The following is a 22,225-nucleotide window of genomic DNA, read 5'->3' as shown; positions in this document are numbered from 1 at the left end:
GCTCTGGCCCAAGGAAAGAGAGTCACCCCCTTCCCTGACACTCCCTTGCCGGCCTCCAGTTCTTCCTCCTGTTGGCACCTCTGTTCAGCTGCCCTTAGAGGAAAGATGCCCTAGAGCTGGGATAGGCGGGTCCAGTCTTGCCTCGACCTTGCCCAGTTCTCCCTGTGTGGTCAGGTCAACCCTCCGGCAGCTCCACAGCCTTTGTCAGCAAAGCCTCGAGGAGGGTGGGGCACAGAGGTTTGGCCCCTTCCAGAGATTCCCTTCATCCTAGAAGACTCCCGTCTCCTCTAGCTTTGGCTTCTCAACCTCGTTTAGACAGAGACCCCCTTTCAACCTTGTTCCTTTTCTATGCCCCCAACCTTACTAGATTTTTCCCAATTTACAGGATGTTCACCTGGGAGTATCACTGCTCAAGAAATGCTGCCCTAGGGGATGGAAACGATAGCAGAGCAGGTAGGGTGCTTGCCTTGCACAAGGCTGACCCAGGTTCTATCCCCTGTGCCCCTTATGTACCCCACCCCTAGCATCTCCAGGAGTGATCACTGGTTGCGGAGCCAAGAGTAAGCCCTCAGCACTGCTGGATGTGGCCCCCAAGCAAACAAACAAAAGAAACGCTGCTCTAGCTGACAAGTTACCATTCTCTTCTCCTTTCAGTCCCCCAAACCACCTTTGCAAACTCAGTGTCTTCAGACCTTCCTGTCCATCTGTCCAGCCTCCCTGAGCAGTGCTCATGCATTTGGGGACACCCGATTTCTCCTTCTTCTTGGCTGTGCCTCCCCTTCTCCCATCCTTTGCTCCTGTTGCTTCCCTTCCTCTCTCCTGGCCTCTCACTGTGTGTAGAGGGGAAGATTATCCCATTGGTTATGCTTCTCTGGATACCTCTGTCTAACAAGCCTCGTCTCCCCACTCCAGAGATGGATGCCATATGGTCTCCCTCCTTCTACACACACACACACACACACACACACACACACACACACACACACACACATGTCTGTGTGTCATTATGGTGGAGGTCCCAGCAGTGCTCAAGCGCTCATCATGGGATCTAGGACCCAGGGCACCCATGTGAGCATCTACCCCCCCTGCTGACCTGGCCCACATCTAGCAATCCTTCCAGGAATGTCCTGGCTTATGGCCCAGCAGGCAGGAGGCTCCGTGCACGGATGAGACAAATTATTAGAAAATGGATTTAATTTAAAGATGTTGATAAATGTGACAAACATTCACGCTGAAGATTACATATTCATGCATAAGAATCATCAGAATCCTCTATTCTCATCAGATTTAGTCATTCAATCACTCACTTAACAAATATTTATTGAATTCTTACATGTGCCAGACACTGTTCTAGGCTTTGGGAATGCAGTTGCGAACAAATAGTTACATTCAAGAAGGACAAGACAGACAAAAACAAACAGAAAGTTACTTAATATGGTATGTGGTGAATCAGTACAAGGAAGACAAGAGGAGCTTGGTAAGAGGGGTGGGAAGCAGAGCGAATGAATGAGAGTCTGGTTTCTGTGGGCTGCCGGGAAGATCTGCTCTGTTACGGTAACTTCAACAGAGCCCTGTTGTGCGAGGAAAACACAGATGCAAAGGCTCTGGGTGCGAGGCACTGGTGTGAGCAAGAACCAACATTCAGGCCATGTGGCTCAGTGGCACCAACAGGAAAGAGTGCCATAGAAGCAGTGGAGCCCAAGTTGTATGGGTCTACAGCTCACAGCAAGGACTCTGGCTTACGTGGGGCTGGAGAGACAGTACAGTGGGTAGAGCACTTGCTTTGCACACATATGGGATGACAGGGATCATGATTGATCCCTGTCATCCCATATGGTCTCCAAAGCATCTCTGGGAGTTATTCTTTTCTTCTGTTTTGTTTTGAGGTTGCACTCAGTGACGCTCAGGAATTAAGGGGTTACTTCTGGCTCTGTACTCAAGAATTACTCCTGGCAATGCTCAGGGATAGAACTCGGGTCAGTTGTGTGCAAGGTAAACACTGTACCCGCTGTACTATCACTCCAACTTCAGGAGTAATTCTTGAATTACTTAATTCTTAAATCCAAGAGTAAGGCCTGAACGTCTCCGGGTGTGTCCCAAAATCCAAAAAATAGAAAGAGAGAAAAAAAAGACCCTGGATTATACTCTGAGAAATATGGGGGATTATTGAAGCATTTGTCCGGGGTTGGTATTTAATTTTAATTTATTTTATTTTTTATTGCTAATTTGTTTTCAGGCCACATCTGGCAGTGCTCAGGGTGTACTTCTGGCTCTGCACTCAGAGATCATTTCTGGCAGGCTCAGGGGACCATATGAGGTGCCAGGGATTAATCCTGGCACATGCAAGGCAAGCGCCCTACTCACTGAACTCTTTCTCTAGTCCCAGGGTTAGTATTTTAGTTCCATACAACTATGAGGTAGTGAAAAACACAGTGGGTGTTGCCCAGACCTTGTGACAGTCTCTTGTGGAACCACATGATTACATTTCCAGGGACTTGACTTGCCTTCAATGGCTTTGCCTCATCCCTGAACCGAGATGGATTTTGAAGGCAGAACCTGTGCATGGTAGTGAGGGAGAAGGACCGCCAGGGGGCCACATTTTGACTCCCATCTCTACAACGCAATGCTTGTTCTTCCAATGCTGCTTGCTATGATCTCTTTTCACCATTATATTGTATCATGTCAACATACCTTGTAAATTTACTTCTAGCTTGTGTTCCCACGGAGACAGCTGCTCTCTTTCTCCAGGTCCACAGGAATGTTCATCTCCACTCTGCCCCTCTGCCTTGCTTCCTGTTTCACAGTCTGAAGAAGTACCTTCTGAGGTCAGGGTACGAGCTCTTCTGCGCCTTCCTCCCTTTCTGCTCCCACCATCAACATTCTATCTCCAGAGCCAAAATGATCACCCCCATTCCTCACCACTCCATTCCATCATGAGGAGGAGAGTCAGGAAATAAAGATATGAGAGAAGACGAGCCGAGAAATAAAAGGGAAGATAAATAAATCAAAGAAACATGGAGCAGAGGAAAGAGAGAGGAATAAAGAGATTTCATTCCTGAAGAAATAGCAGTTGGCAACAGGAAAAATCTCTGAACAAGACTAATAGCCAAGGACAGTAGAAACAAGGGCCAGGATGACTGGTCCACAGTTAGATGCTTGCCACAAGGGCGGGGTGGACAGGGGAGTGCAATTAGGATAGAGAAGGGACCACTATAATAATAATAGTTGAAAAGAACTCAGTACTTTAGATAAGAACTGAATAAGTGCAGAAAGGAGGTAAAGGGACAAACATGATAACCTTTCAGTATCTGTATTGTGAACCATAATGTTCAAAAGGAGATGGGGGGAGGGTGTGGGAGAAAGGGAGGAAAGTGCCTGCCATAGAGGTAGGCAAGAGGGGTGGGGGGTGGGGGTGGGAGGGAAATTTGGGACATTGGTGGTGGTAAATGTGTACTGGTCTTGAAGGGACGGATGTTGGAACATTTTATGACTAAAGCCAATCATGAACAACTTTGTGTATCTCAAGGCGATTCAACTATTTAAAAAAAAAACCCACTGGGGGTCGGAGAGGGAAAAAACTCTATTTCCCCAAACATGTTCTCCACAATCAAGAATAACAGCAGCAGGGGCTGAAGCGGTAGCACAGCGGGTAAGGCATTTGCCTTGCAAGCGGCCGACCCGGGGTTCGATTCCCAGCATCCCATATGATCCCCTGAGCACCGCCAGGGGTGATTCCTGAGTGCAGAGCCAGGAGTAACCTCTGTGCATTGCCAGGTGTGACCCAAAAAGCAAAAAAAAAAAAAAATGAATGACAGCAGCAGGCACTTCTGCTGAGGGCTCCTGGGGTCCAGTTCACAAGTTCTAACCAGGTTTTTCAGCCAGAGGGAGAGTCCAGTGCCCCTGCAGGAAGCATTCCTTCTGGAAGTCAGAGAAGCACGCTGTGTTCTTCTGCCCCACAGAAATAACACTGTTGCCTCCCTTTTCTTATCTTCCCTTCCCGCCTTGAGCATAGACACGTCCAAACCCCCCCTCTACTCCCCTTCCGTGGACTGTGAAGTCCGGTCTGGGTTTCTCAGGAGAGAAGAGCTTCGATGACTCAGCCTCCGCTACCTGCATGCATTTTTAGCTCATTAGACTCGGGTGAGTTCACAGGGGTGGCCGCCACACTCCACAGACAGACGTGCCACCTCTGCCTTTGAGCAATCCAAATTCAAGAGATTTTTCCATGAGTTGTCACTTTCTGAGAGAGCTGACACAAAGAGTAATTGTTTCCAGGGAAAAACAGAGAATAATCAATCCTTGGAAAGGCTGGTCCCTGTGGAGAAGAGAAAGTTCTCCTACCGCAGTTGCATCACTCCTTGTGCGCAGGCCTGCAGGAATCCAAGGGCCCCCGCTACTAGGACAGTGTCCCTGGATGCCCACCTGATCCCTTTCTTCAAGGCTATCCAAGGAGTAGAGACGTGGCACCTCTCCTCTTTTAACTATTCCTGTGTGCTGACAACTACGATTTCTTTAAGTCCAACCTAAATCCCTTCTCTGAGCTTCAGTCTCCTTTATCCAACTGCTCACTTAGAGGTCTAGTGGAGAGATTAGTTTACCAATCCTAAACTCTGTCTCTCAAACTCCAAAGCATCTTTCTATCTCTGTTTCTCGGATGCTGGGGCCATTATTCAAGGCAGACCTGGGCGTCATACATGGAGTCTCCTTCTCCTGCCGTGTCTAAGTTTTCTGTCCTAGATCCAAAATGTGTCTCAAAGGCCAGAAATCAGACAAATCTTCCATCGTTTGGATGCTGAAAACCAGCCAAGTCCTGCTTGCTCCCTGCTTTCATGTGGCCCCTACAGCAGCTCAAGCAATATTTTAAAAACACAAACCAGATAACAAGACTCCCTGTTGAAGCCCTTTTCCCTTCTCTAACTTCCTCACCATGGCCAAAATGTTCCATACTAATAAATCTGCTGCCTACTGCCCTGGTCACATTTCATGCCACTTGCTCATTCCCTGAACTTCAGTCACGCTGCCTTTCCACTCCTGGAACACATTTTTCTTCCCACCTCAGGGCCTTGGCATTATTTTGTTTCCTGTTGCCTGTACATTTTTGTCCTTCCACCATATCCTTCAGATCTCAGCTTAAAGGTCACTTCCTCAGAAGGCCTACTCCTAACATCCTTTCTAAATAAGTTGCCTCTCTAATTTTCTGTTATTATTTTTATGCTGCTACATTTATTTCCTTTTTTTTTTTTTGCTTTTTGGGTCACACCTGGCGATGCACAGGGGTTACTCCTGGCTCTGCACTCAGGAATTACCCCTGGCGGTGCTCAGGGGACCATATGGGATGCTGGGATTCGAACCCGGGTTGGCCGCGTGCAAGGCAAACGCCCTACCAGCTGTGCTATCACTCCAGCCCCTACATTTATTTCTTATATAATATTTATCCAATTGGCAATTAAGCCCATGTTTACATGTTTATTGTCTGCTTCCCCCAGTCTCATCCATTATCCCCACAGGGATGAGACTGGGATTAGAAGAGGACAAATAACTGACTCCAGCTGAAGGTGCTGGGGAGACAGAGCAGGACACAAGTATCCTTGGGGATAAGACACATGTCCCAGTTGTTTATCATGTGTTCTCATTGGGTAGAACAGAAAGTGGCAGAAGTGTTTACTGAATGACCAGTCAGATGAGTTGGTGAATAGATGGATTTCTGAGAGAACTTCAGCCCTAAGTAGAAACCATGTTCAAAGAAGAGAGCAGACTCTGTGCCTGCAAGAACCTTTGAGGTCTGCACACACAGTTATCAGTGATATCATTTCAGTACCTGACTTGAGAAGGAGACTAGGAAATAGAAGCTTTGAGAGTGCTTATCTGATACCTACCTGCTTCTTGGGAGAGAGAAGTGAAATGAAAAGAATGATGACTGAGGCCATAGAAATAGCTCAATGGACCAGGGCACGTACTTTGCATGTATGAAGTCTAGGTTCAACCCCTAGCATTGTTGCCTGATTCCCTGATAATTACTAGGAGTGACTCCCAAGCACAGAGGCAAGAGCAGCTCCTGAGAAAAAAAATAAAAAGCAAAATGAACAATGACCAATGTCTGCTTTTCTCCTTCTTCACCTGTAGAAAAGTTACTTGGATTCGGGATGCTCCCAAGGGCTGATGAGTTGATGTGGGATGATCCACAGTACTCTGGGATACGTTTAAATAATATATTTGACTCAGAAATTGCAGCACCTCTCATGATACATAGATTTATTCCCTAGGAGAAGATCTATAAACTTCTGACAAGCTTTGTAACAGACAGAAGAGAAACCAGCAGAAAGGCTAGAGCTTTCTGGTGCAGAGTCCAGCAGGATAAATGGTGCACACAGATCATGCTAAGAGGCATTAGAGTGGGCATTCAGGGGAAGTTTGAAGGATCAGGAAGAGGAGCAAGAGAACATGGAGAGTGTGTCCTCGTTACCATTGAGCCATGGGTTCCAGCCCAGGTAGAAAGTGGGTAGGTAATGAGAGAGTAAGGGAAGAGGCCTGTCTTTTGGCTACACCAACAGAATAAGGCAGGAGGAGTCCCAGCAAGGTTGAGCCCTGTGCTCCTCACGGCAGGTCCAGCAGTAAGCAAGTCCCAGGGAATGGGGCTGAAGAGCTCACGGGGATTGGCTTGGGCCCTGGGATAGGCTCCAGGCTGGAAGTGGGAACTTCAGTTACCACAATATGAGGTGCTAAAAAGACAGACACAAGAAAACAGTTGTGCACAAATGTGATAGCATTCTGGCAAGTCTGAATATCACTTCCTCCATGAAGACAGTGAACTGAATGGAAAACATCATTGTTGGAGGCTTGCAGGAAGAACAGAAGATACCAAGCATCTCTTCTCATTACTGTGCTAGCCCTACTGTAACCCAGTTTTGGACTGTCCCATCTGGCCCTGGGGAAAGGCCATTTTATGACTAATTTTCTTATTGTGAACAGGGACTCAAACCAACAGGAAGGGACCATTCATCCTCCAGGACCCTCACAGGCCTTAGTCACCCTGTCCATACCTTCTAGAGCTTCCCCTCAGGACTACAGCGAGCCACACCACTGACATTTGCCTTCCAGCTCTTTCCAAAGACGGCCACGAAAATCCTCTCTCATCGATACTGCTCGAGTGGAAGTCATGCAGGCAAAGTCTATTTCACAATTGTTGGCTTTGCCTCAGGACCCAGGGAACAGGGTGGAGTTGGTAGTCTGAGCTGGCATTGGGAGCTCTGGATCCAGACCTGTTCGGGCATTGGCGGGCAAGTCTCCCTCTCCCTCCCTTGTCTCTACCACCATTCTAGAGCCAGGGCGAAGGAGGGCCAGTCTGCCAGCTGTGTTTTACTCTCCAGCAGATTCATGGTGCTGGACCCCCCAGGCATGCGATTTCCCGCTGGGCTCCTCTTAATCACATTGGCATCTCTGTGACTCAGATACTGAGACATCGCTGACAGAGAGCCTGTCACCCATCAGGGCCCAGGAACATCTTTCACAGAGACACTGAGTTGGAGACTGAGGAGTGAGCATTGGAGAAAATGGGGTTCATGGGAATTGGGGGGCAGAGGGCAATCATGTTTCCTTCCATGCAGTCTGGAAACAGCAAACCCTGTGTGCATGAGCGGGCAGAGGCAGGCAGCATCTGGGACTTTTCCTCCTGGGTGCTGGGTCTCCCTGAAACCCAGCTGCGTGGCTCTTAAAGCTGCCTTCTCGCATGGTCTCTGTGATACCAAGGATCCTGACTTCTCCAAAGTGGAGAGCAGGGTAAAGGAGTGGTAGGGACTGGTAGGATGACTTGGGTTACAGGGACCTATGGGGTTACAGAGCAGGAGTGACAGGGGCTGACAGAAGTGACTGGCTGACAGGAGTGACAGGGATTGATGGACTGGCAGGTGACTGAGGCTTCAAACGGTAACAGGATGACAGAGAATAACAGGGGTGACAGGGGATGATAGAATGACAGAGCTGACAAAGTGACAGGGCTGACAGGGTTTACAGGGGCTGACAGGATGATAGGGATGACAGGGTGACAGGGGCTAACAAGATATGGTGGTAGGAAACATAGACTGATGTGTTAATAGAGTGACAGGGAGCCTGACAGGATAATAGGCCTAACTTGGGTAATAGGAACTGACAAGGTTGACAGGGGTGACAGGGAAGATCACAGGTCTTGTTCCTGACAGGGTCCTTCTCTGTGTCTCTCCCCACTGCTCTGCACTCCACCAGGAGGGGGACAAGCCTGGTATACCTGTGCCTCACCCACGCCCTGTGACTGGTCCCTTGTTTTAGCCATAGTAGGTTTTCAGACACCTTTATCAGGTGAAAGGAGAAACTCCTAAGTCATCCACTTCTGTGGAAGGTGGCTGCTTTCCCAGCATGCTTGTCTTAGGGCAGCCACACACGACCTGTCATCCACAGTGAATGTGTGACCTGCCTGAGCCCTTCCGGTCTTGCAATTTGCGACCCTGCGTGAGTCCAGGACTCGACCCCTGCTGCAACCAGCCCACAACTTCCCAAGTTTTATTTTCATTAACCCAACTGGAAAATTGGACTTGGTTCAGGATTGTGCTGAAAACCAGATGCTGGAGCTGGGCTCTGGTTTCCTAGATAAACACATTGCAATAATATGCATCTGCCCGTGAAATACTCTCTGTGGCAGCACCTGGCAACTATCCAGAAGAGAGAAAAACAGTGTCAAAGCTACATTTGAGGCTTCTCCCTCTCCTGTCTGGCTAGCGGAAGGGCAAAATCACCGAGGTCCTTGTAGGCCAGTCCCCCCTTCCCCCTGCCCCACGCCTCTCCCCCATCTTTGCTCTGGAATTTCACAGCTTTGAGAAAGAGCTCCAAGCCAATTCCCCTGTCTGGAATCTGGACAAAGGCTTCTCCTCTGTGCTCCTCCGAGCCCAGTGCCCACGCCAGTCCCAGCAACCATGACTTGGTTTCGTGAGTGTGTGACTTGCCTAGTCCTACCAGAGCAGCTCGGAGGCTCCTCGAGGTGAGAAATGGAGCCTTGCTCTTTCAGGCCCGGAGCTGGAAGAGAGTGGTTAATGCCACTGGATGAAGGAATTAAAAAAGGGTCACACCCGCCCCATGTGGAGGAAGGAGGAGCCATCCTATTCTGCAGGGGTGTTTTCACTCTCGCTGACCCGCTCTTCACAGACCCTGTACTCTGCCGTATGCATGGTGGGGTGCCAGAGGGGGAAGCTTTGTCTTTCGATGGCTCCAGGAGATTGACAGGAAAGCTTTGTTATCATCAATGCTCCAAGCTGCATTAAAAAGTGGAATGGACTGAACTGTCTCATGGATGCTTCTTTCCAGAGATTCAAAACAACTATTAAGTTCTGACAAGCTCAGGTTCAGCAACCACAGATGTAGAACAAAACTGGGATTCTGAGGGAGGTCAGGCACAGCAGGAAAGAATCACAGGAGGAGATCTTATTTGCCTACTTCTGGGGGCGGCGTGTTTGGGTTTGTGGGTCATGCTCAAGGGATACTCCCAGCTCCACACCTAGGGGAGGGTGCATTCCCAGTCGTGCTTGGGGGACCATCAGGTTCCAGGGATGGAACTCAAGTCTCCTGCAAGCAAGGCAAACTACTAACCCTTATAGCTATCTCCCCAGTTTGGGGGAGATTTTTGTGTTATCCAATTATATTATTATCCTAATATACTATTGCTTTATCCAATGAGTTATCTGATGAGAAATAAAATTAATGCACTATTACACCTCAGGTGCACAGTCCTGACAGGAAGAGGTGTCCCTGATAGTACCCATCCCACACTGCACTTAGATGTGTAAGAATGGTCTGAGAGTTACAGAAATACTCAGACTCTGGGACATACAAGGGCCTCCAGGAAGGACGAGCTTTTCAGAGAGCCCAGCCCTCCTCATTCAGGAATGTGCACTGTCTGACATTTAGGCCTGCTGCTGTCCTCCTGACTTGTAACCTTGGCCTCTCTGGACCTCAGCTGCTCAAGGTGGGCAATAAACATCCTATTGCATTGTGCCTGGGGGCGGGTGGGGAGGACAAGCACATGGACTCTCAGAGCTGCCAGGGGAATCACAATGACAAGCCCAGCTGTTGTTGTTGTTGTCCAGACATTTCCCTTCCACCAACACAACTGCAGTTCTCCCATCCGCTGTTGTTTCTGTATTTCGAGGACAGTCAGATTCCAGGGGGCATTCAGCTCTGCTCTTTCTCCCATCCTCCTTTTCCCACTCCCGGGAGCTGGTGGGGGCGGGGAAGGGGGCCTAAACAGAGGACGTATGTCATACGTACGTCATTCCATGAAAATAGGAAGCGCAAGGCAGATGCTCAATCAGTTCACAGGCTATCCCCAAAAGGGAATAAAATGTAATCCACATAAATACAAATTAGGTTATTCACTTTTTAGGAGAGAATAGAATCAAATGTTTAAAAAGACTGAATAACACTTAGAAAATTGACACAAAACTTAACAGGAGCAGCCATGAAAACCACCTTTAGTTATAAATGTCAATGACACCATAGCAAGTGTATTTCAGACTTCTGTGTGACTGATCTCCTAGGCATGGCAGAATTTCCTTTTTTTCTAAACAAATGACAGTTCCCATAAGGGACTTATTAAAAGCCCCCTGGTCTCACCAAGTGCAGAAATCAGGGTCTGGGACCAACTCTCTGGGATTACTAAGCTCTGACTGCTGGCCCTAAGTACCCACTAACTCATCTATTTTTTCAGTTCTTAGAATGTGTGTGTACTTTATACAAATTTCTGATAACACTTTTGCTCTCTTTTTTGTTGATAATTTATAGTTGCAGAAAGTTTATGAATCCTGATATTTTTATTATTTTGATTTGCCCATGCTGCCAATATTACACACACACCACACCACACACACACACACACACACACACACACTTTGCTTCACTGTGTGTTTATTTTCCTTGTGTTTCTTCTACATTTGGGAATTCCTTGTTGATCTGTCTGAGCCCCATCTGCTTTTCTCATAGAAACAGACTATGAGGCAAACTCAAAAAAAGGAGCACAGAGAAGACTCCAAAGAGGAAGAATCAGAGGGTCAAAGAAGGAAGAGCAGAGATTCAGAAACGAGTCTCAGAGAGCGATTCGGCTTCCGAAATGAAGTCTCTGGGAGAGCTGGGGCTTAGAGAGAGTGCCAGAGTCTGGAAGGGGGGCACAGTGGGTCAGAATGGAGCTCTTTTTGTTGCATATGTGAACCAAGGGAGGAAGGGAGGTGGAGAAAAGAGAGAAGAGACAGAGATTCGGAGTTTCTTCCACGTTTATAAGTTGTTTATAGTATCTCAGCTTGCACAAAGCGTTCAATATTAGCTAGTCAAATAAATCTGCCAGACTTTTCCTCAGTAAGACTTTTAAACATTTGTTTTACTTACAATGGCTTTCCCCAGCCAAAAACTGAACAAAAAGTCTCTAATTTTGTTCTCAAATATTTTTGTTTCTAGTATTAATTGTTTCCATGTTTGAATTTTATTTGTAGCTCTGTGTGGGATAGGAATCTAACTTAATTGACTTTCAAACGAAGGTTGACTAACACCATTTATTGTATAATTTACACTAATCCCTTTTTCTTATTCCTTCATGTAAAATATGAGATACCATCATCATCATTTACCAAACTCACACCAAGATGAATCTGTTTCAGGTCTCCCTGATTCTGTTCCATTAAATTATTTGTCTATTCCTGGGCTGAAACCACAAAGTTTTAATTGCTGTAGCTTTATAGTATATTTTGATATTGGATGGGGATAAATCTTCACCACTGTTCTTTTCAGAATGTTCTTGGCTAGGCTTGTGCCATTTCCTTCCAGATGAACTCAAGAATCAGTGATCCGGTTTCATATAAAACCCAGACTTCACCCAATACTGTGTTTCTGAGTATTCCTCTTTTTCTTTCTTACTGATATGTTTCTCTTCCTCTCTGCCCCCCATCTCCCGTAAGTTGTGTGTGTAGTCATCAATCAGCAAGGCACACCCAAATTTCTAAGAATTAAGCTATTAAAAAACTGCACTCTAAATAAGCTTTAAAATGTGCAAAAATATCATAGACTGTTTTGAGAGCCAAAGCAGGAAGAACAAAGTCTACCAAATTAGGTAACAATCTTATTTTTAAATAAAAAATAGACTATTTGGGGTCAGGCACTCATGTCTTGCATGAGAAAAAAAAAAACCAAGTTTATCCCCAGCACTGCATTGGGTCTCCCCACCCTCATCCCACTGCAGCACCATTGGGCATTGCCCTGGAGATTCCCAAGCACAGCTGTGCCCAAGAAGTACCAAGTCACGGTTTTAGCATTGAATGCTCTTGCCCATTTTGCCAAGAATTGCTGGGAGTGGAGCCCGAGTCTCTGTGAGCTTTTGTTTGGGAAACCCCTTGCCAAATAGACCAATCATAAAAGCTGTTGGCCAGTGATACGAGTACAACCAGCAGGAAGACAAGAAAGGAAGCAGAGACAATTCATGGCTGGCCACAATATTGGCATGGGCACTAAGGGCAGCTTTCACTGCGTGTGTCCCCGCTGAAAAGTTCTTCATGCTGGAGTGCCCAGAGAGCCACTGCGAAGTGCTGCACCTGTTTCTCTTTTTAAATTGAAATACAGTTGGCATATAACATTATGCCAGTTTTAGGTGCATGATTTAACAATTCAACTTGTGTGGATTCTAATTGTTCTCATAACCTCAGAATTTTCTCTGGCCCCCAGAACTGATTCTGTATTCATTAGATTAGATTTCTTGGCAAATTAACCACTCACTTCAATCGTCCAGTCAGGTGCTTCACTCCACCAATAATGTATAACACTAGGTTGGTAACACACCCAGATCTCACATTCCTGGGTCCAGTTAGCACTGAGATGCTTATTAGACAATATCTCCCAAGTGCCCAGGAAGCTGTTTGATAGGAGAACTATATTGTTTACTTTTCTTCCTTCTTTCATTTACCCTTTCTTCAACCACTTCTTCCCTGGGATCACCTTCCACATCAATTTCTTGAACTCAAGTCCTGGTTTCAGGTTGTCATCCTAAAGAGATTCAAATTCTCTTAGAGTTAAAGGTTTCAGTGGTACATCTTCCTTCACCCTGGATGTGAGGGAAATGGTTGATTCAACTTGCTGTCGTCAAGCCTCATCATCATAAATGATCTCTTCTTATTCTGATTCCCAGCTCACCAGGTAACCCTCTGATTGTGACCAAGATGGTTTTTCTATGGAAAAAGAGATGCAGTGTAGAAACAGAAATAGCCCATTCTCTCTCTCTCTAGTTTCTCCTTGCCTGTGAGCATCTGATAAGCAATTAGCACAACAAGCTCTTCCATGCTTACACAGTGAAACCCCACACAGTGTGTGTGATGGAACCATTCTCAGTATTGACAGAAATTGTGCCCCCAGACCTGTCGGGCTAGAAATCAAACCATGGGCCAAGGTGATGTCTAAAGGAAAAAGCTGAGGCTTTATGGACAGCTTAGCAGAAACCAGCTAGTCTTTCTTGGCCAGCACCTAAAAAGGCCACATACCTTCTATAGATTTCATTAGCAATACTCCGCTTCCACAAAGTAAAACCCTAGATGGATTTCATCCATTTAAAAGCATTCTGATCACTCAGAGCACAAAAATCTCTGTGCGCCCTCGAGCATTTTATTCTTCAGGGTGTTCACAACTTCACAGCTTTTATTTCCAGTTAGTCTTGTCTCTTCTACCTGAGTCATTCTAGGTTGCTGGTCACAGGCATGATCATCATATTTCTAAACTTCCTGGTACAATCTGGAATTCAAATACTCTGAACTTTAGCCTTCAGACAAAAATACCCTTGCAATTCTAAGATTTTAGTGGCCAACTAACCTCTCCCATATTGCATTAACACTGGGAAGTAACCCAACACAATTTTTTTTAAATGATGCATACTTCATTTTGGTTTGGATCTTAAAAATCTTGTTAAAGAAGATTCCTGAGCGATGACACATATATCCCTGAGCTATTTCTAACTCAATAATTTAGGCTCTAACATTCAGCCAAATTAATCCTTTATGCAAGCCAATTTGATATTCCCTTTTATGCATTGTTTGTCTTTAAAAAAAATCTCTCAAGCAGAACAAATTTTTAGAAATTCTTTATCTTCAAAGAAGTAAAAGCATTATGCAAATAAATTAAAATGGGAACAATAAATACTCTGATTCTTATTTAAATTTTTATTTATGATTTTTCCATTTTATTAAAGCATACTTGTTGATTTAATAAAATTATTACATATATGAAATTTTTAAATAATGATAATGTAAATAGATGTCTTGATTATGATTTAAATAATGTATCAGCCTGAAGCGTCTGGGATCAACCTCAAGAAAAGGTTAACTGTAATACTGGATGAAGAATGTCTTATAATAAAGGGGGGATGCCTAGATTACCTTTACCCCAGTGTTTAGTGAGGAGGACAGAGAAAGAAATAAATCAAGGGAGAAAGAAGAGAAAGGGAAAAAATGGGTGAACAGTCTTCAAGGTGTCACTTCATCTATATGGGTGATATAGGTTAATTAACCATATATCCAAAGTGCAGACTTGACAGCATTGAAAACATGAGATCTAAACTGTAACCACTGGAACTTTGTAATGTGCCTATCAAGTTGACAGCAGGGATGGGATGAGTAGGGGTATTAGAGGGGAGGAAATATAGGAACACCAATGAAGGGAAACTGACATTGTTGGTGGGATTGATGCTGAAATATTATATGTCTCAAACCCAGCTATCAATAACTTTGTAAACCACAGTTTTTAATTAAATTTTTAAATTATTTTTCAAATAAGACTGAAGATTAGATTGTAGAAAGAGAAATTAAAAGTCATATTTCCAAAATGTCTATTACAAGTATTTCATTAGTTTATAAGACATAAGTCTCAAGTAGTGGGTTATGTAGTTCTTGAAAGATCTTTGAGTCTAGTACAATTATTTGGGTGAGTGAGCAAGTAATTAGGAGATGGAAGAAAATTCCCAGTCAAAATAATTTCTCCCAGAAACAAATGAAATGTACCAATCAGGAATAAAACTAAAAATATTAAGTGGGTGGTATCAGTTAAAAGGAACTATAGAGCTAAATACCAACATTCCAGCCAGGACACAAAGATGATATATATAATATGTGTAAATATGTCTTGAATTTTTGTGTAAGATAAAGCAGATTGCTGTGAATAACAGATAGAAATTAATGTGGGTGGTAAGCAACAAAAATCATACATGATAACATCACATTTTGAGTGACCAGAGTTTTTTAAATGAAATGAGAGAGAGCATGATCTTGGTTTCTCTTTAAACATTGATTAGTGAGTCTTCTATCTTTCTTTTTAAAAGAGATTTTATTGAAAGAAGCTTAGAGATATGTGAGGAGAGAAAGATATATATTCAAGAGAGAATGTGAGCTTCTCCAGAACAGAAAATAAGTTAATCTTATTTCTAAGTCATATATAATTTATAGCCTTTAATTTTTGTTTTGTTTTGGGGCCACACCTGTCTGTGCTCAGGGATTATTCCTGGTTCCTGGTTCTACACCCAGGAATCACTCCTGGCAGGGCTCAGGGGACCATATGGGTTGCTGCCAATCAAACCCAGGTTGACCCAGTAGAAGGTAAATGCCCTACCCGACATTTATCACTCTGATCCCATCCTTTAAATTTTCTAAGAAAAATCATCAAAATACTCTTTGATATAAAACAAATAACCACTTGCACTGAAGCTAGATAATAATCACAAGAAGACAAGTCAACATTCATAAAACACCAGGGGCCCAGGGGCCGAAATAGGGAGATTCTGGTGGTTGCTGTGGAGCTGTCCACCAGGGAGGTGCTGACAAAGTCCTTTAGTTGTACAGGGCTGTCCTCAAGAGTTTATGAGAGAACCCCTTCACACTCAGACCACCAATCCAGACCCAAGGAAATAGAATACTGGGAAAATTTAGGGAAAATATAGACTGTATGACCCTATTAGAGTATTAGACCTGTCTTTGTTTCTGGTAACACCGACAGAATTTATTTATTTTTTATTGGTTTTGGAGATCAACGGGATGACATTATATACAAACCTCTCAGAGAGCCCAGCAAGCTACCGAGAATATCATCCTGCCCACACAGGCAGAGCCTGGCAAGTTACCCAAGGCATATTTGATATGCCAAAAACAGTAACGATAGGTCTTATTCCCCTGACCCCGAAAGAGCCTCCAATTGTTGGGAAAGACAAGTAAGAAGAGGAAGCTAAAATCTCAGGGCTGAGAGGAATAGAGACGTTAATGGTGCCCACTCTAGTAAATTGACAAATGGGATGACAGTGATACAGTGACAGAGAGTATTAGACAACTGCTAGTAGATAATACCTGATTGCCAAGGTCTTCTGAATTCCCTTCACTTCACTCAAATGCAGACATAATACCTGCCCAGGACTCTTTTCAGGGCAGGGGGTTCTGTAGATGTCTCCAAGGGGCCTTGTTATTCCTAGAAATATTAATATAGATAGATACAATAAAAACAGGACAGGTTTCTAGAGAGGGAGAGATTTCCCTCCTAATCCCTCTCCCATGCCCTTTCTCCTTCCTTCTATTTTTTTTTACACCGAGAGTAAGGGCATCAGACTCTATCTCCTCTCCTGACTCATACAGTCCCCAAGCCCTACCGGCTGTGATTCCTAAGAGCTGAGCCAGGAGTAACCTCTGAACATCACTGGATGTGGTTCCCATGCCCACCAAAAATGAAAGCGTGAGGACTATGGAGATAACTCAAATGTCTGGATCCCTGGCACAGCATAGCATGCCCTACCCTCACCCTGCATTGCAGGTTGCAGGCACCAAACCACTAGCCTGCTCCAACACACTGAATACTTCCAGGAGTACACCCCCCTCATACAAACAAGACAAGGAAAAAATGATTGCTTCAAAAGAATCATAATTTATGTGTTAATTAAAAGTAGAACTTTCATTTTCTAAAATAAAAATAACACAATTTCTTGACTGTTTACTTACTACCAGATGTACTCATTTTCAATTATACCTTTAAGATTGAAAAATATATCACAAAAATGTTAAGAGCCTGGAACTAATCTCAGGAGAGACTCCAAATAGATGAAACTCCCAGGTACACTGGCTGAAAACTCTGGGGCCTCCTCGGAGTGGGGTCAGATAGTCTCCCCACAGCCCCTGTACTGCCAGAAGCCCCAAGATCCACACCCACACCCCACAATTTTGGGCATTTAAACAGTTTTACAGGTTCACAAGTGATCTCAAGAGACACCACACCAAAGAACTGTCCCAATTCTATAGCTTCTGTAGCAGCACCTCTAAACCTCACAATTCTGACAGCCAAGTAGGAGTGCAGCAAATTAGATAGGAAAGTAGCATAGAAAACCGCTAAGCTCAGTAAACAAAAACAATATCACAGAAGGTTCAACTAGGAATGAACAGCTCAGTGAATTCTTAGAAAATGACTTTAATAACACCACTGTAAGATATAACAATTTTCACAAAATTTTTTACTGAACTATTTTTTGATAATTCCACTTTCCATTTTGCTGTGACAAGCATTATAAAATATTTTTTATTTATTTATTTATTTATTTTTGCTTTTTGGGTCACACCTGGCGATGCACAGGGGTTACTCCTGGCTCTGCACTCAGGAATTACCCCTGGCGGTGCTCAGGGGACCATATGGGATGCTGGGATTCGAACTCGGGTCGGCCGCGTGCAAGGCAAACGCCCTACCCGCTGTGCTATCGCTCCAGCCCCAAGCATTATAAAATAAACTTTTGTGCCTGCTAAGGAGCAATAGCACAATGGATAGGGTGTTTGCCTTGCACGTGGCCAACCCGGGTTAAATTCTTCTACCCCTCTCCAAGAGCCCGGCAAGCTACCAAAAGTATCCCGCCCGCAAGGCAGAGTCTGGCAGGCTACTCGCATATCGAATACGCCAAAAACAATAACAACTCACAATGGAGGCGTTACTGGTGCCCGCTCGAGCAAACCGATGGACAATGGGATGACAGTGCTGCTACAGTGCTACGGAGCAGGCCTGGGTCTGTGTGAGTGTGGGAGGAAGAAGAAGACTGGAAACAATGGTGGAGGGAAGGTCACACTGGTGGTGGAATTGGTATTGAAATAGTGAGTACCCAAAAGAAGTGATTGATGAACAACTTTGTAAACCACAGTGTTTAAATAAAGTTGGGGGTGGGGGAAATTATTGTTAAGAGTCTGGACATTATAAGAATATGGCTGGTTTTAAAAATATGCTTTCATATTAGGTAGTATCTATTAACTGGCTGCTATGAAAGATAAGGAAATTAACACCCTTATGTTTCCTCCCATTTCTCTTCCCCCACTTCCGGAATATTATGAGTAACACTTTTTTTTCTATTTTTGTCTCTTAATGTGAGTCACAGTGTGTGTACATGACCTGGATTAGCTGGCACATTTAAGAGAGAAATGTGATGACATTTATCTATCATAGACACCAAAAAGATAACAAAAAAGGAAATTTTACGTTTTTATTTGACTACACAAATATAATAAATATTATTATCAACCAGGTATATGAGCTGTTAATTTTTTGTGCGTAATTACTGCACATCACAAGAGTGCTTTTGCATGATTTTCTTCAAAGGTCTGTCTTTTTAAAATAACAAAATTAAATGTGTGTATAAATTGGGTTATATCTAAGGCATTTTCAATGCTCTGACTTTTGCCTGGAGAAATCCCCAGGATTCCTTGAATCCCTTGAACTCTAAGGATACTTGTACTTTCTCAGGGCAGAGCCATACAGTTATCTCAGACATCACTTAGCATAACTTGACTGCCAGCTGCAAGCTGGTACTTAAACATATGAAATCATGTTCTCTTCTGACATTCCAAATGAGAGACACATTATGTTCTTCACTTTACAGGTGATACAACTCAGACAAGAGCGATTATAGAATCTCAGGATCCTACAACTAGGGAGTTGAACCCTAGATTCAAATGCTCTTCAGAGTAAATACACTATAGTTGAGCACTGTTTTCCAGACTCAAGAACCCACTTGCTCTGTAGCCTTGGGTTAATCATTCATACTGCCCTGGGACTAATTAGTCCCTAGTTTTATTAGTTCCTTATATGGGCTTCCTGCCTGTTACCCAGGGCTATAATGGTGATCAAGGGAGCCACCTGGCAAAGAGCTTTGTAACGCCCACAGCATTACTGCCTCTTACCCTCCAGAACTCAGCATGGTGGCATGCAGCCAGAGGCCTTGGTAGAACTTAGGCAGGAATCAGACTCCGCTGATGAGAAAAACATGACCACGAGTCCACAAAAACAAAACAGTCCTCCTGCCAGAAAACAGTTAGATGGTGTAGGCAGGGAGTTCCGATGGCCGTGAACACTTTGCCAAGTTCATGTGGAGGGTGAATTCCAGCAAGATACTATTTGTTCACTGGGTTCTTACTCAAATAGTACGAACCCAGTGAACAAATAATGCATTGCTGCTGAGACTAGGGAGAGAGAATAAGTGGCAAAGCACATGTGTAGCACATGTGAGGTCCTGAGTTCAGTTTTGGGTACCCATGCACCCTTTCCCCAGCACTACCAGGTATGGCCCCACCATGGCACTGTCTGGCTAAACACTGCACCCTAGTGTCAGTGCACAGAACTGTTAAAGAACACCACTGGGAATGGGCCCTATAGAGGGCCCTTATAAAGGTGCACACACACAGGTGTTCGCATACGTGCACACACACACACCTCACTGCTTAAAAGTGACTAAGGATGGAGACATAGCTCAAAGGGCTAAGGTACACGCAAGAGATTCAAGTCCCCAGCCCTGCCTGGTTCCCTGCACACCCCAGGAACAAACAAAACCAAGAGTAGATCACTGGGTGTAGCCTAAACCCCAAACCTACTGGAAAAAGTGGTTAGTTAAGAAATATGCTAAAAGACTTTTTTATGTTTATGTTAAAAAGCATCATTCTTGAGAAAATAAAAGCTTTCTTTAAAGAAATAAACAACAACAAATAAGTAGCATTCAAGAAATCAAGATGTCTACTTTGAGAGAATGATAAAGCTATAACTTATTTATTTATTTTTGGTTTTGGGGTCACATATGAAGGTACTCAGGGATTACTCCAGGTTCTGTGCTCAGCAATCACTCCAACAGTGTTTGGAGGACTAGAACCGGTATTGACCACATACAAGGCAGGCACCATAACCTCTTTCCAGCCACCAAAGCAAGATATATCCTTAAGTGTGTAGAAGACACTATTTTCTAGCCAAACTCCTCATCAGCCAGTCTGGATGTGATACCGAAGTTTGGGAACAGAAGAAACCACCAGCAGCATGAAGGAGACCATCCTGCCTCCACCCTCCCACCCTCTTACCCTACCACCACCCTACCTCCACCAGCTTTCTGAGCTCTGAAGGTCCTAGGAGACAGGAGAACTGACTTCTGGCCCAGACTCAAAACCATGACCTTGGAGAAGTACCTTTTCCCCCCAGCTTTAATCCAAGTATTTCCTGGATGTGGTCTTAAGGCCCTTCACTCTCTGCCCTTCTCATGGCTATTTGGGGGGAAAGGACAGCACAGATATGCCTGGCTGTGAGATTTTCAGGAAGAGAGAAACTGGACAAGACTCTGGAGGGTGGACTCAGAGATAGTGCAGTGAGTAAGGTGCTTGCCTTGCCTGAGACCAGCCCGGGTTTAATCTCCGACATCCCTTATGATCTGCTGAGCACTGCCAGGAGTGATTACTGAGTGCAGAGCTAAGAGTTTCCTGAACATCGTTGGTGTGGCTCCAAAAAATAAACATACAAAAGACTAGAAGGTGCATGGACCAGAGAGAGTACAGAAGGCGTACTTGCATGTCTTGCATGTTACTGCAGCAGCCACATCCCTGGTTCAAACTACTAGCACCACATTTGGTCTCCTGAGCACTCCCAGGGGTCAATCCTGAGCACAGTGCTAAGAATACTCCTGTGCCAAAATCAAAAGAAAAAAAATGAATGAAAGGTGCCTGCTTTTGTGGACCCCACTTTTACTTTTGGAGGCGTTGCTTGGGTAAAGCTAGTTATGTAATATCAATTCCTCATCTATTACATGGAATAAATATCCACCTTGCAAATAATTCCAAAGCTTGAAAAAGAGGAGATTCATAAAATGAATCTCTCCCAAATGTGGGCTATAAAAGAAACATAGTTAGGGAACAACAAGTAGTCAAAGTCATTAGAACTGAAGATTTGGTTTATAGAACTGAGCTTATGTGGGGGACAATAATAGCAGAGGTCCTTGGGACACTGGTGGACGGAAGCAAGCTCTCTGGTGATGGTGCGGTGTTGAAATTATATATGCATGAAAAGTATAGTTAGCAATATTATGAATCCCAGTACCTCAATAAAAATGGTTTAAAATAATTGTTTTTTAAAAAATCAGTTTTTCATGGAGAATCTACTGTGAAGTCTGAGATAGTAAGTGCTTAATAAGTGGTAGAATATTAGTGGGGTTTCTTATTATTATTATTGAACCTCAAATCTTCCCAATCCCTTCCAGGCTATAAGCATAAGTGAAAGCACTTTAACAGTAATAATTCTGATTTTTCTAATGTATTGCTCACCCCCTTAATAAATTAGCCTCTCAGAAGACAGATGTTGTCACTTCTCTGTGAAATATAAGACAATAGTAGCTATTAATTATGGCACCTCTTGGCCCTGGATTGCAGAACTGAGAATGTCATGTAAGCGGGAGAGTAGAGAGGGAATAAGAAGGTGGGCTGGAGGTAACATAAGGACATTGGTTGAGAGTCTTGGTGGTGTAGAGGTGAGGTAACTATGCCCAATCAAAACCATAAGAATCAACATTATTGTAAGCATTGACCCAAACTATAATAATTTTTTTAAATTTTATTTTATTGAATCACCATGGAGAAAATTACAATGCTTTCAGGCTTAAGTCTTAGTCATAAAATGCTGAAACAACCATCCCTTAACCAGTGCCCATATCCCACCACTGAAGACAAAAAAAAAAAAAAAACCACAGTACACCTCCCATCCCGCACCCCCCTGCACCCCCCCACCTTGTAACTGATAAATTTCACTTTACTTTCTATTTACTTTGGTTACATTCAATATTTCAACACAAACCTCACCATTATTATTAGGAGCACCCCACTAGAGTCAGACCTGTTGTGAAGAGAAATGAGGTCGCGCGGCCGCGGCCTCT

Source organism: Sorex araneus, chromosome 6 (genome assembly GCF_027595985.1).
Source record: "Sorex araneus isolate mSorAra2 chromosome 6, mSorAra2.pri, whole genome shotgun sequence".
Classification (NCBI taxonomy): domain Eukaryota; kingdom Metazoa; phylum Chordata; class Mammalia; order Eulipotyphla; family Soricidae; genus Sorex; species Sorex araneus.
Note: the sequence above shows the minus strand (reverse complement) of the source record.